Raw genomic sequence first — 15120 nt, 5'->3', positions numbered from 1 at the left:
AACGACGTTTGAAAAAGTCAGAGAATACTTAAATTTACTTTGTGATATCAACTTGTAAAATGTATTTATTAAAAATATTTATAATATATATATATATAAAAAAAAAAAAACTGATTTGTGATTAATATTCGAATAATAATATGTATTAAATTATATTAATAGTATAATTAATAATATATTTATTTTTTCTTATGTTTTTTAACAATTTTCTTTTTGAAATTTTTAAAATAATTAACTTGGATATCTTCATATGATTTAATTTTTTAAACACACTTATTATGTATAAACACCAGAAAATAAATATTAATTGTTAAACAGGTAACACAATCATTTGAAAAAAAAAAATAATATAAATATGTTGAAATATTTTATAGTGTAGTTATTTACATCTTATTTTAAATAAATAGTTTATGATCTACCTATAAGCGTTTAAAGTTTAAACGAGCATCCACAAGACAAGATACTGTTAATCTCTTTGCCCATTTAATAATCACTGATACGCGCCTTTAAATTTTAAACACACAAAGGTAGCAAACTATAATATGTTTGTTTAATATTGAATGACACGTAGACGTTAAATACTGTAAATTAAAAACTTTAATTGTTTTTATAAATATAATAAAAGTTCAATATTTCTAACTTTATATTGTTTTTATAAATTAAGCTTAACTAAAAATATCATTTTTTTGTTATATATATATATATATATCATGTATAACTATGTCTTTGCATATAAATGAGAAATATTCGTTTTGATTTGTATATTGTTAAATGTTGAGTTTAGGTCTAAGTGTGTAAATAACGACAATACAAAATAATATTTACATGATATGTGATGATTTTTTTTTAATTTAATTATATACGAACAAATTGCAATATAATAATTTACATACTATTTAAATTATATGTAGAAATAAATCTATACTGAGTTAGTTAATACGTATACCGAAAAAATGTCTACGAAAAATGTCTATGAGAAGATTGTAAGTTAACTACTTGAATCGATAAGCACAATTTCTATGTGCCTTTGAACCGCTGTAATGATCCGTTCACCATTTCAGCCCACCGTATACGGTACCAGTCTCTCTACAAACTGCTTGGCTCGCATTCCTATACGCCCAAGTTTAGGTCTACAAAGGCGGGACAACATTCACCTGGTCCAAAATTTGTGTTAATTAACTGAACGGTTTACGATTTTCTCGACCACAAATGTTTACGACTTGTCCCCATGTTTGGTGGGAGGATCCAATCATGTATACTGGACACAAGGATAATATAATATCTGTTTGTCTGTATATGTTTGTATAAGTGTTGTTATATGCTTCCAAACTAATTGAACAAGATGAACGACTTCATACGAGACTATACATCCAAAAATAATAGTATATCAATACATAATAATAATTAAAAGAATAATTATTATTTATAATTAAATATAATTTATACATGTATACAAATAACAAATAATTTTTCCAGACAATATAGTTATAAAATATATTAATGTGAATTTACAGAAAAGTTATTTTTTTTTTTTTTAATTTATTTTAAAACGTGGTTAAAACTATGTTACAGCAAATTCAATTTTAAAACTTTTATTTTACAATGTTTGACATTTTTAATTTTATAGGTGATCTTTTTAAAGATATTTTCATGGCATTTTTAAAGGTTATTCAGTAACTTCTCTAGTTTTACGATGGACCGTCAAAATAATTGTTTTTAAAATGTAATTTATTTAACTTAAATATAATACGTTCATAATTAAGTATACTATTATATTTATTTGAAAACTTAATATTCGGTGCAATGAATACATGTATTTTCAAAGATGATAATCTTAAAAATTTCTAAAAACTTTTAAAAAAAAATAAAGGATATGTGTTTTTAATAAATCGTAATCGATTTTTTTTTTAACTAAAAAGTGAACAATACAATCGTCCATTGTATTTTAAATAACTTAAGCATGAGACAGTTTAGTGAAAGTTAAATAATAGTAGCCAGTACGCTCAATCGTATTTGGTCCGAAGTATCTTTTTTTTTACTTATTTAACCAGTTTTAAAAGCGCAAGTTAAGAAAATAAAATACTCCAAAAATTACTACCATAATGCACATCTGTTTATTTTTATACTTCGTTTCTACTAAAAACTTTATTACTAACTTAAAACCACGTACACCTGGAAAATGTTTAAAAGTATTCGGTGCTTTTTTGTAAAAGTCCTCAACTATTATATGGTCCTGCTGAAAACATTGGTGTGTATACTATAACAAAAATTATAATTATAATGTTATCAAATAAACCTTACATCTACATACAGTTCTGGATTTTAAAGTTATGATTTCTAATTATATGAGGTAATTATGGAATTTCAAATATGGAAATAAGATAATTTCTGAAATACATTTTAATATACAAACAAATAGATAAATATAAAATAATTATACTAATACGACCAAATTATACGTTTCAAAATATGAATTTAAAACTTTCAAAAGTGAATGAACGGGAAAATGTCTTTGTATAATAACGCAAAGTATGATCATAAGATACTATAAATTAAATAATAATTTTTATAATTCAACTTTCTATTTATAATAGCTCTTTTATTTTATAATATCAAAATATATTACAATAACTATAATTATTATTTATGTAGATGAGATCATCCTGTAATTTTATTTTATTTTCATAAAGATTTTAGTATATTATTATTTGATTTTTAACATGTACTTGCTCTTACAACCATATTAATAATTTAAAATATTTATCTCACTCCATAAATAAACTTGAAGTACTTCGTTTTTAAAGCCAAATACTTTTATCTTATTAGATAATGTAAACGACTTTACCATCTCCTTTAATTAATTAAATTATAAATATAATGAAAACAAAAACGTTTTGAAATTTTCGTTTATTAATGACATTCTCGATTCAACGAGTGTCAGTGAATCTAAAATAAGGTTACAATTTCTCAGGTGGATATTATATAACAGGTTCTCATAAACATTTAATTCTACATATCTATTTCCTATATTTTATTTTTAATATGTTTTAAATAAGAACAGAAAGTTTTTACCATCTAAAATATCTGAACAATATTTTTATCATAGACTATTAAATCTACCGGCATATACAATAATATTGTAGTTATCAACATTTATTCTCATAGCAATTTGCTCACTTATTTCATTTCACTGTTGTTCAATAAATGGTTACACTTTTTATATTTACATAGGTAAAACTATTATAAGTACAATTCAACGAATGCTTAAAAATGTTCCATTATTTCATCACATGAAAATATCATATTTTAGATGTCTAAAAAGTTATTTTCCACTGCTTTCATTTCTTTTAATATCTTATAAAATGCATTGACATTTTTAAATACTGATAATTTACTTCCTAAAATATCTTTTAAAATAAAATATATTTTATACACAATATCGATATTGCATATTATGCACATTGCACAGAATCATACTACTATATGTATGTCATTATTAATTATATTATAGTTTATTAAAATTCGTTTAATGTTACTTTTAAAGGATAAAAAATAACTTTTGAATCTGTATAAACAATACAATATCATGGCACCAAAGTAAACAAAACCAAGCAAATACCTACCCACGAGCATTTGAATTTTGAATACGGTCCACGTACTTTACATATCAGTTTCTGGTGCCTATATAAAACGGTATCCTACCCAACATATTAAGGAAAATACACTTTTTTTTTATTACATAGTTGGCTTCAATAGGTGTACTGAACTTTTGTAGCTTATTAAGGGCTAAATATATTATTGTTTCATATCTATTTAATTTATATTCAAATCGCACATCTAATATTTTGACAGGAAGAAAAACTCGTGTTAGTAATGAAAAAATACAAGTTTTTTATATTCAAAATTTGATTATGTCTTCGATAATCCTTTCTAAATTGAATCGGTAAACAAAATGTAATTGGATTTTCAGTGTACCTAATCAAATAAATTGATTTTGAAAAAAATAAGTATTTGGTTTGAAACCTTTTCTGTATCAATTATGAATGGCCATAAAATTGTAAAAAACTAAAATAATTAAATAATTTACCATAGTATTATAATTAAAAAAAATAATTTAAATAAAATTAAAAAATAAAATCTAATTAGCCTTAAAATAACATAAATGTTGAGTAATTTCATTAATTGTAATCGTATCTTGCTATCTATGTATGGTTGATGATTTACAAAAACAATTAAATATTTCAATGTAACTATAGTGTAAGTAGGTAAGCACAATACACTAAAATGCGTGCATAAATAACAAATAACGATGCACGTACATATATAATACAATTCGTATGTGAAGATTTTAAAAAATATATAATATTATTCATTGTTATAATTTATAAAGACATTTAGTATAATCTTAAATATAAAGTGATACAAAGTGATACACGTAATCGAGATATATCTTATATATATATATATATATATGTGTGTGTGTGTGTGTACTTAAATCTATGTATGTATAAATGCAAATTGTGTACTAATTTTACAATATCGAATATTTTAATCCGTATAATATTTATACTATAGTATTCACTGTATAGTTTGAATGTTTATTTTTAGTATGTTTTTTTTTTTTTTTTAATTAACTTTTTATACAATTTTTAAAAATATTTGTTAATACTTACGTTGGATATTTGACTTAATTTTTGATTTACTGGAATTGATTAGTATCTGTAATGATAAAATACAATTTATAAATTAAAAAAAAATGTATACATTAAAAGTATTGGTAATGGCTTAATTTCAAAAAAAAATCTTGTGATTTCGTATGTTTGGACCTTTAATCCGTTTCGAATTCCATTTAAAAACAAAATGAAAATTATACACTTATTAAAAAATTAAATTTCTATTTCACTTTACAACGTTGATCTTATACATTGCTCTTATTACTAAAACATACAGCATTTACATTCGAATGAAGTTAATTGAAATAATGGAATACTACTAATAAAACTCACATCATAAATAACTTTATTTAAAAATTAAATGAACTTGCCTCATTTATTTTAAAAACTAATAAATTGTTTATCAATTACACAATTTATCTTATAAATAGTTTTACGTAATACATCAAGATAAATTCAGATAACTTTACTCTCCAAGACGCCTTGAAAATAAACGGTGTATTTCCTAATAGTTTTCTAAAATTCACCTTAGGTGTGTCTTTAATGGATTTATTTTTTCCTTATTATAATCACATTTTTAATCATATCACATTTTCTTATTTTAATATTTGTTTAATATTATTTAGGTAATGTAAATAAATTGTCATTAGTGAAAAATATTCAAAATAAATAAATAAATTACCGATGCTATTAAAAAAAATAATTGTAGTTTTTTTTATATTGCTTAAAAATGTTTTCATGACATGATTCATGACATTTAAATATAAAATAAGCCATAAAACTAAAATAGCAAATAGTATGAATGGATACATTTTGTGAACGTTTTTTTTAAATTTTTTTTTTTGTTTTTGTAAAATAGGTACACAGACAATACGAAATTAAAGTTATATTAATCAAATACTATGATTTGAAATATTGATGGTAAATGTGAAGGTTTTATTTTAAAATGTATCATTAAGTTTACACAAACTTAAAAGTTACTCTCATTTTGCTTAATAATAACTGTTACACATGAAGATAGAATGAAATTCAAGAAACTTTATGTCACTTACCCTATTGAACTTTCTTAACAATTGAATGACTGAAAGAAGTTTTTCATTAAATTTTAGTATACTCAGCGTTATCTCAGAATTTATGTATTTTATATAAAGCTATGCGCTTAAGTTTATTATTGGTAATATGGAATACTCTTGAACTATTTCTTTTATAATTTACTGTGTGAAAATTCACTAAATTGGCAATAGAAAAAAAGCATGCAAACAAAATTAAATACCGATATTATTGTTAAAAAATATAAAACAAATACATATAGTTTATATAGTAGAAATATTAATTATTCCAAATTTTTAATTACAGATGACACAGATACAAACAAATTAAATTTGTTCTATTATTTTAAAACAAATCTAAATTTATTGAACAAAATAAAACTATTATGTCTCACTAAAATAATGAACTAACTGTAAAAAATTATTTTAAAATTAAATAAATAGTCATCGGCAACCATACAATTTACAATACAAGTATACTCAATACTGTTTGTAAAAAAATATGGGTACCATCTTTAGTTTTCAACTATATTAGTTACTAAATCCTTAATGACCAAACCACTTTTGAGTTGCAAGCAACATACATAATAATATACGAATTTTAAATCTTTGTAGTAGTACACATTATCAGTTTATACAATGATTATATTGCTCGCAAGTTGAAATTTAAAGACCCTTAAATCTGTGATTACTGTCTTGGACACTGTATTTCTCGATTTATAAGCTAATTCCCGGGGTATAACGACATGGATTGGAAAATCCCATACTACACAAGTTTTGGTCGTTGGCAGAGAGATGTCTAATGAGCTCAACTATGAACCCAAATGTTCTCTTTAACCCCTTGATAAATAGCCATAATATAATTATTTTCCACGATAAACAGATTAAGTACATATTATTAATAAATATAAATCTACTGAACATGTATAATAGTTCCGTGACATCAATATAACGTTCACAGAGTGTAGTGATAGAATAATAACGTTTACTGTATATTTTCTCAAACTCAAAATTAATAAAATACTTAATTCATTAGTTTTATAAATTTTTCAACGTTGTGTATTAAAAAATACATGCCAAGCGGATGGGGCTGGTTATTTAAAATGAAAATAAATTACCATTATATGAAAAATAATGTAAAGAGTACTGGACGCGTAAATGCTGGTTAGTTTCCTATGGCACGTACAAAATGAGATATACAAAATGGAAAACTATTCCTTTTGTACTAATAAGTATAAGCTCTCTTGGGTTTTCTCCATATAGTACCTTTACTCTTGTTTTCCATCAACGTACGGATGGACGTACCTGGAACACAATTCTTTTCCTGAAAATCGATTTTTCTTAAACTTCTGTTTTCCTAAGGGAAAATCTAAACAATTTTAACATTATTCCCCTCATTCGTCGTTTCCAACCTTTTTATATTTATTTTTAAAGGGCAAAGTAACTAAATTACGTGTATTTTTTTATACTTCTGTCTTGTACGTGAAGGTCAAAGCCAATTGTTACGGTCCACCTTTTACGCTATGTGTTGAAATTGACCACCAACCATTCGTACCAAAAAAGCATTTCAACTCACTTATCAATTATTTGTATAATATATATTAATTATATTTATTTAAGTAATTTTAATTGAATACAATATTATCATTAAATTGTTAGTTAAATAATGTATTATGTCAAACGTTTTGCTCGTGTTATCCAAGTTAGTATTAAATAATAATAATAATAATAAAAAAAAAAAATACAAAAATGTATTGTATTTCTTTTTTGAATAAATAAACTTATCGTAATTTGCGTTGTGCATGTATTCTGATGCAACCAATAATAGTTAACTAAATCTTAAAATTAAAATCTTTTATCAAACAATATAAGAACATTTATATTTACACACATATTCAAAGTTATTTAAATAAGCAGATAACTAAAATTAAAATATATATTATAGTAAATGTATAAAATAATATATAATATCCATTATCCACATTTAATTTAATTGCATTCAACTATTTTATAAAATGAATAATATTATATTTAAACTTCATTTGTGACTTTATTTAAACGTCACAATTAAAAATTGTATAATATGCTACGAATTATTTGTCTATAATTGATTTTTGACTTATAAGAATAATATTACATTTTTTTAATATTATATTATATTTATGAGTCAATATCAAAAAGGATTAAAATTACACACTCACACACTCAAAATTACACGCATACCTGTATCATTTATATTTATCCATATGTGCTAAAGCTTATTCGTATTCCGACCGTCGAGTATGTTACTGTGAATAACTGCTAAACAGATTTTGTTGATACGACACCACAGGGATCGTAGGTTCAGGTATATTTGCACAGTGGCTTTTCCAATGGGAATATACCCTCCTCAAAACTTCGTAACCATTTGAAGAATTAGGCACGTAGTTGCTATTTGCTTAATATTATAAATGGCCATTAAACGTTAACGATTGGGGAAATAAGTATTGTATAAATAATAATTATTTTTGTAATTGAATAAATAATAAAATCATTATTTTCCATACATATATTTATTTTATTTCAATATGTCTAATATTAATAGATACGCATATTTATATGAGTAATATGACACAATAAAAAAAAAAAAAATGTTTATATGTATAGACACAGTTTATTTTAAACAAAAATATTGAATTAATTTTCAAATATAATTTACCGACCGAAAAAACATAATAATTGTTTTTTTTTTATTCAAATTATCTATGTACAAATATAGCCATTGCTATAAAATTATAAAACGTGTAATAAATATAGAAAATAATTTATATGCGTATAACTATAACTATTATAAATTTATATATGTATTATATATTATAACTATTTGTGCATTTTTAATGCAATTAAAATACTGGTTATTTTTCCCAAAATTAAAATTATGGTTTGGATAACTTACTAGACAATAAATTAAATCTTTTTGAAATTTGGTTGAAATAACATTATGAGACAAAATAAATATAAAACAGTTAATTGAATAATTGACCAATATAATCCTGTATATATAATATGAATATTAAGTGCGTATGTGTGTTGATGATAAATCTACTAATTAAATTTTATAAATAATAAAATTATAATACACGTTATTATTAAGAGGTTTAACATTCACTTAATTTGTATACAAAGGCTTCGAAAAAATTGTTCTGATAGAAGTTTGCATAAGGTTTGTTTAATACTGATTTTAATATTTCAATTCTTTAAAACTTGTATACAGTGTTTCTTTACTACTAGGAAAGCTTTTATAAATATCGAAAAAATGACTTCTATAATGAACCAAAAAAAAAAAAAAAAATCAATTAAAAATTGATAGATAGAAATATTTTGATCAATATTTGTATTCTTCTAATAATTGCTTACAAATAATTATCAATTTAAACTAAAAACAATAAACATCATAGTAAACCAATTTATTATACAATTGGTGCAAAATAAAAGTACTTATAAACTATACGGAAAGATAAAAAATTAATTTTTGAAGTTAAAATAAAATAGGTCGAACTGAGATGTGACTATTTTCAACATCAAAACAAATTAAAATATATATATATATATGATAGAGTTGTATGTATTTTATACAGAAAATAAAAAAATAAAAATAAAAATTATACGTACATTTTAATTGTTTAATTTATATAGGTTTTATGAGTAAATAAAACTTAAGTAGGTTTGTAAGATTTGTATTTTTCATCAGATTATTAAGCAATCATTTTTTTGTTACCAAAGAGATGTTATCTTAATTTTTTTACCATTATTTTTAAAGATATATGTACCAATGCTATTAGTTATGAACAAAAGGGAGTTAAGACTGTAGCAGGAGTGTGCAGAGCGCTAATTTTTTCCACATATTGATTAACTACCTTTACTGCCACCATTGTCGGCGCCACTGCTATCACCGTACACATACAACAGAGCTCTTAACATACGGTGTTACGCAGAAAAACAAAAGTATTTATATATATTAAATACAAGTGTTCATGTACATTGTTTAAGCGGGTGTAGGGGTGGTAAGGGGATGAGTGAGAAAGGACTTTCAAGGTTTGTGTGGAGACGCGAAAGCGAGATCGGATAAAACGCGGATGGTGGAAATCGTGTCAGGTTGCCAAAAACCTGGGGAGGCGGCGGCGACGGTTTCCCCGCGGTCCTGTGCGCCTGAAAGGATTATTCTCCATATATTCTCTACCGCCCACGATCCTTTTCCCGGTTAATCTTGTAAAAGCGACCTACTGTATTACACCTCGACCACAATCATTTCCTTGCTCTTATTTATACATAGTTGTGTGTGTGCGTATGTGTGCGTGTGCAATTCTAATACCGACCGTACGCGCATACGCAAAAACCGATGACGACTGAAGTAATGACAACGAAGGTGTATTTGTGTGTTTGAGGTTTGTTGGTTGAGAGTGAGAGAGTGAAAGGGTAGCAGCGATGACGTTTACTGTTTACCGCTATGCAACCCCTATACACTCGCTACTCTAATATTCCCCATCGGTGTCACTGCACGACTTTTAATAAACACTAGCAGTGGGTGACAATAGCATAAGTAAAAAGACGGTGACGGAACGACTCGTCGTGCATTGAAGGGTGTGTCACTTCTCACCATTTTTATTCACATCGATTATTATAATATTATAATCTTCTATTATAGTTTACGTATTTTTGTGACGTAATCGATAAAAATATATTTTAAACAAAGACCTAGTATCATCGGTGTTACTTTGATACGTGTTATTTAACATTATTTGTATCTGCTCTATGCTTACATTTAAACGTATAAACAACGGTTATCGGCCGAATAGATAAACAATAATTTCGATATATTCTGAAAAAATGAAACAAAAAAAGTTACCTTAAAAATTGATTTATATTTTAGATAATATACGATATTATATATGGAACCGTAAATATTTTCTTGAGTCAGATAACTATAATGGTATAATATGGTGTCAAACGAAATACGTGGTTAAGTAAATCATAAAATAAATAGTTTGTAAAATGTAATTTATGTTGGTAATCAAGAGAGTAAGTTGTGTAATTTAAAGTTAAATACTCTATTAACTCTGGGGTTCCATTACTGTTCATATTAAAGTAAGTCAAATAAATAAAAATATAAATAAATCCAGCTGTTATAAAATTCACACAGTATCTTATTAAATACATTTATTTTTAATACTATTGTAGTGTATAATTATAAGGTGAAAATATTCTTTTTTTAGTAAATATTTATCAAAAGTAATTATTTTCTTTAATAATTGTTAGCTATAATATAAATCATATATATATATACTATATTGGTTGTACAAAAATATGTAAGGTGCTTAAAATGTATTGTATTTAATTATGAGCGGAGCAATAAAATATTATTAAAAGCACAACGTATTAAAACACATAAAACATTTTTTAAATGAATCATTAATTTAAAAAAAATAAAACTTAACAATTTATAGCTGTTTCGAAACATAGTAAATATATTATTTTTTTATAGGTTCATTTGAATCTTTAATGTGATCTACAAGAAAATTGAGTTAAACATAAATAAGTTGAGTTAGATAAACGAGTATGTATTTTTAACAAAATTTTTCTGGATTAAACAGTTCACACGAAATGGTTTTTTGCTTATACTATAATATTTATCATAATATTTTTCAATACAAAGAATCCTGTTAACAGATATTTAATTATAAATTATAAAAAAAATGTTTTTGAAGTTTTTGTTAATAAAATGTCATAAAAATATTGTCATTGTCAATTATTAATTTTTAATTTTACTAAAGTTTTAATTAACTTTAAATTAGTTATATTTTCATCTGATCAATTTATGTTGATAGTTGTTTAACTTGTTATCGAAAATTATTTTATCACCATTATTAAGTCGGACAATATTATGAGTAAAAAAAAATAAATATATATATATACTAACAAAAATTCGTTTGAAATTTATATTTCTTTAGAAAAATAAAATCTTTAAATGACAAATTCATTAAATTATGAATATTATTATCATATTTCAATCTTTATCTTGAAGTAAAATAAAAAACCGTGAGACATGATGATATAAAAATATCATAAAACATTATATAATATAGAATTATATGTGTATTGTGTATATTATGTGACTTAAATTTTATCTATTGATAGATTATTTAAATTAACACCAACAGTCCTCCGGGTTTTTCAAATTAATTTACTTTAAACCAAAATTAAAAAAATAATAAAATTATCATAACATATTGGACTATAAAGTAGGAACCAAATAAAAGCTTAGAATATACGTACCGTGAAAATTTAGATTATCTATATAAATATTTTAAAAACAAACAAAATATTTGAAAATTATATACCACGAATTGAAAATAATATGGTAAATATTTTGTGAAAATTTAAAATGTCCATGATTATTCGTTTTTGAATTAAAGCACAATAAATTAATTGTCTTATGGAAAAAAAATATGATACTTTAAATGTTTATAAAAAGTTCATTTAATTTACTACTAAAATTTCCAATATTTACATTTTTTTTCTTTATATATTTGAAAAATACCGGACTTAAGTCTCCCAGAAGTATCAACTAAATCAAATTTACTATCAAAAATTATCTCAAAGTAGAAAATTGAAGTACTTTTCCTGCCAAAAAAAAATTTTAAATCCAGTCAATTTATTCAATAAATTCATTGCTCCTCTCAGAATCAAAAAAATTGAAAATGCATTTTTTTATGTTATAGGTGTTTAATGAGTTTAAAATTAATACAGATCAAATGTTCTCATTTAATTTATTCTAAAGTATTACACCTTTATAATAACTGATATTTTTTTTATAAATATATGATAGTCTTATTGATACAGTCAACACAGTTAGAGTTTTTCGAATAATAGATACTATAAAAACTAAAACCATTATCTCAAACATGATTGCCATTATTATAAAGTTTGGAAAACAATTTTTTTTTTAAATGACGTAACCAATTATGCTCTGCTTGAACTCTTCAATCACAAGTTTATCACCACTACAGTATTCAGTGCATGTCTGCACTTTCAAAATCTATTTGAAAATTGTTTTTTAATCTAAAAAATGTCCTTGGAGAATATTTAGATTTAACTTTCACTTATAAAGTTCTTTAAGAAAAGTTTGTAATAGTCTCTTATTACTTAATTCTCTTATTCTCTATCGAACCACAATTAATTGAAAATTGAATTATTTTTAAAAAAAATTATACAATATTTGCTATTAGTATGAATTCAAAAATATATGTGTGAAATATTATTTATTTATTTATTATTATTTTTTTTTTTTTTGATACAATAATTTATTTTATTATAAAACTAAAAATAAATTATTTGTTCATTATAAAATGTATAAATTACATTATTGTTATTGAGTTCTAAAAATAAGAATAAGAAAGATGTATTGAAAAATATATATTTAGTTTATTTTATGTATTTTTACAAATAATTAAAATCAAAATTAAAGAATTAATTTGTAAATGGCAATTATTATTAAGGTCAGAATTTTTTAAGGTTATGAATTATACATACAAAAATCAATTAACAACAGAATATTTACTTGTATTATGTACCTATAGTTAATAAGTCAATTTTTTAAATGCATTAAATATTTAATTTTTATTTACATTGGTACTTGACTCAATATTTATAACTAGAAGTAATTGTTTATAATAAAATACGTTACATAAAACGTGTGATATAAACTTACATTTAACTAAATATATTATATATAATAATTAACTAAACGATTAAATGTTAATTGTTATTCAACAATTATTGATTTTCTGAAAATTCCATTGTGATTAGTTTGAGAAAACTCATTTTAGAGTGTCTCCGTTGATTTTGTTGACTAAACAAACCCACATATTTTCACAGTAAATAACTTCTATTTGAAATCTCAACTAATTACTAATAAAATTAACAGCATGTTCCATTTGAATGGGTTTGTATCAAAATTAAATTGAGTAGATTATGAAATAAACTTGTTAGTTTGTTCTATTTATGGCATTTTTACAGATAATGATACATTTAAAAAACTCCAATGATTTCAAGGCTTAAAGAGTTATTAAACACTATACACAAATTTATAAAATGTGATCGGTAAAAAAAATGTTGACAAGTAGACGATCAAAGTCTCTTTTTTCATTTCTGAATTTTTTGTTTCAAGAGAAACTTACAAAAACTATCAAATCAAATGTTTGCTTAACAACACCATACATTTTATAAGATATTCTGACGTTCAGTATTTTTTTTAAATGCAATTTACCAGCTCGTTAAAATATATTTTTCTGAATAGAACATTTAATGGTTTTACATGTTTGACTTTCAGTCGGATGGTTGTAAATTTGACGAACCGCTCATTAAAAAAAAAAAAAAAACCTTCTCATTCAACTGGTGTGTAAACAAAGTTGCTAAAATAGTCATAGTTATTTAGTTATATATTTCAGTTCATGTTTTTCTGGTGTTACTTAACACAGACAAAATGAATTAAAAATGTCCAATAAGAAATTATTTATTTAAATAATACATAATATAATAATGCGTCATATTAAAAAAAAAAAAAAGAAGAAAATAATAAAAATATTAATTATAAACTGTAAAGTGAAAAATTATGGTTAAATATATAATTTGTACAAATTGTATTGAATATTTATACAATAATCATAATCTTATATTATATTTAATTTAATTTTGTTCTGCTTTAAATGTATTTAGTATTCTTTACCTATCTGAAAAAAAATATGAACTAATATAATATATTAAATATAAGTTAAAATTAAATTATAGCATTAAACAATTATGAACATAATATGATGATTGAATAATGTAAATAATAAAGTCGAGTATGAAGTGCAAGTAAAATTGAAAATAATAATTTAAGAGAACACCAACGTTCTAAAATATAAATATATTTGGATAATTATCCAAGAATTTAAATCAAAATGATATGCAAAACGCTGAGAAAAAAATTGTGTGTATGAGTAAAAGTTCAGTGATGAAATCATTAATTTGCTGTCTTCCAAAAGATACCAACGTTATTATTTTTCATTACTTAAAATGCAACCTTTTTATTAATAACTGTGAATACATTGAAAGCGAGTAAATCGATAAATTACAATTTATGAATAAATATTTTTTACTTTCAATATTTAGGATTATTCTATGATTCTAATTAAAATAATAAAATTATAATAAAATATCACTTTATAAAAACTATTCTATGCTATAAAATAAATTTAAAAAAAGATAGTTTTGAGGAAAATAAAACTAAAAAACGTAAACGATTGCACAGATACATTATATAATATATTGAAATACCTACAAGTATTATATGACAAACGACTTAATATTATGATTGG

General features: G+C 23.3%; 1 protein-coding gene across 2 annotated transcripts in view; it reads right to left on the bottom strand.

Moving 5' to 3' along the window:
• The window catches only part of LOC114119635 (acid sphingomyelinase-like phosphodiesterase 3a), a 209323-nt gene that overhangs the window by 137209 nt on the left and 56994 nt on the right, over window positions 1–15120 (bottom strand). Inside the window, exon 3 of one of the 2 annotated variants that reach the window (XM_050198775.1) lies at window positions 4674–4719. The exons of the other annotated variant lie outside the window; for it this stretch is intronic. The gene's annotated coding sequence lies outside the window, so the exon portion shown is untranslated. The remainder of the gene's footprint in view (window positions 1–4673; window positions 4720–15120) is intronic. 2 annotated transcript variants of the gene reach the window in all.

This window comes from Aphis gossypii, chromosome 1 (genome assembly GCF_020184175.1).
Source record: "Aphis gossypii isolate Hap1 chromosome 1, ASM2018417v2, whole genome shotgun sequence".
In the NCBI taxonomy this organism is placed as follows: Eukaryota; Metazoa; Arthropoda; class Insecta; order Hemiptera; family Aphididae; genus Aphis; species Aphis gossypii.
Note: the sequence above shows the minus strand (reverse complement) of the source record. Positions and strands in the feature narration are given on the sequence as shown.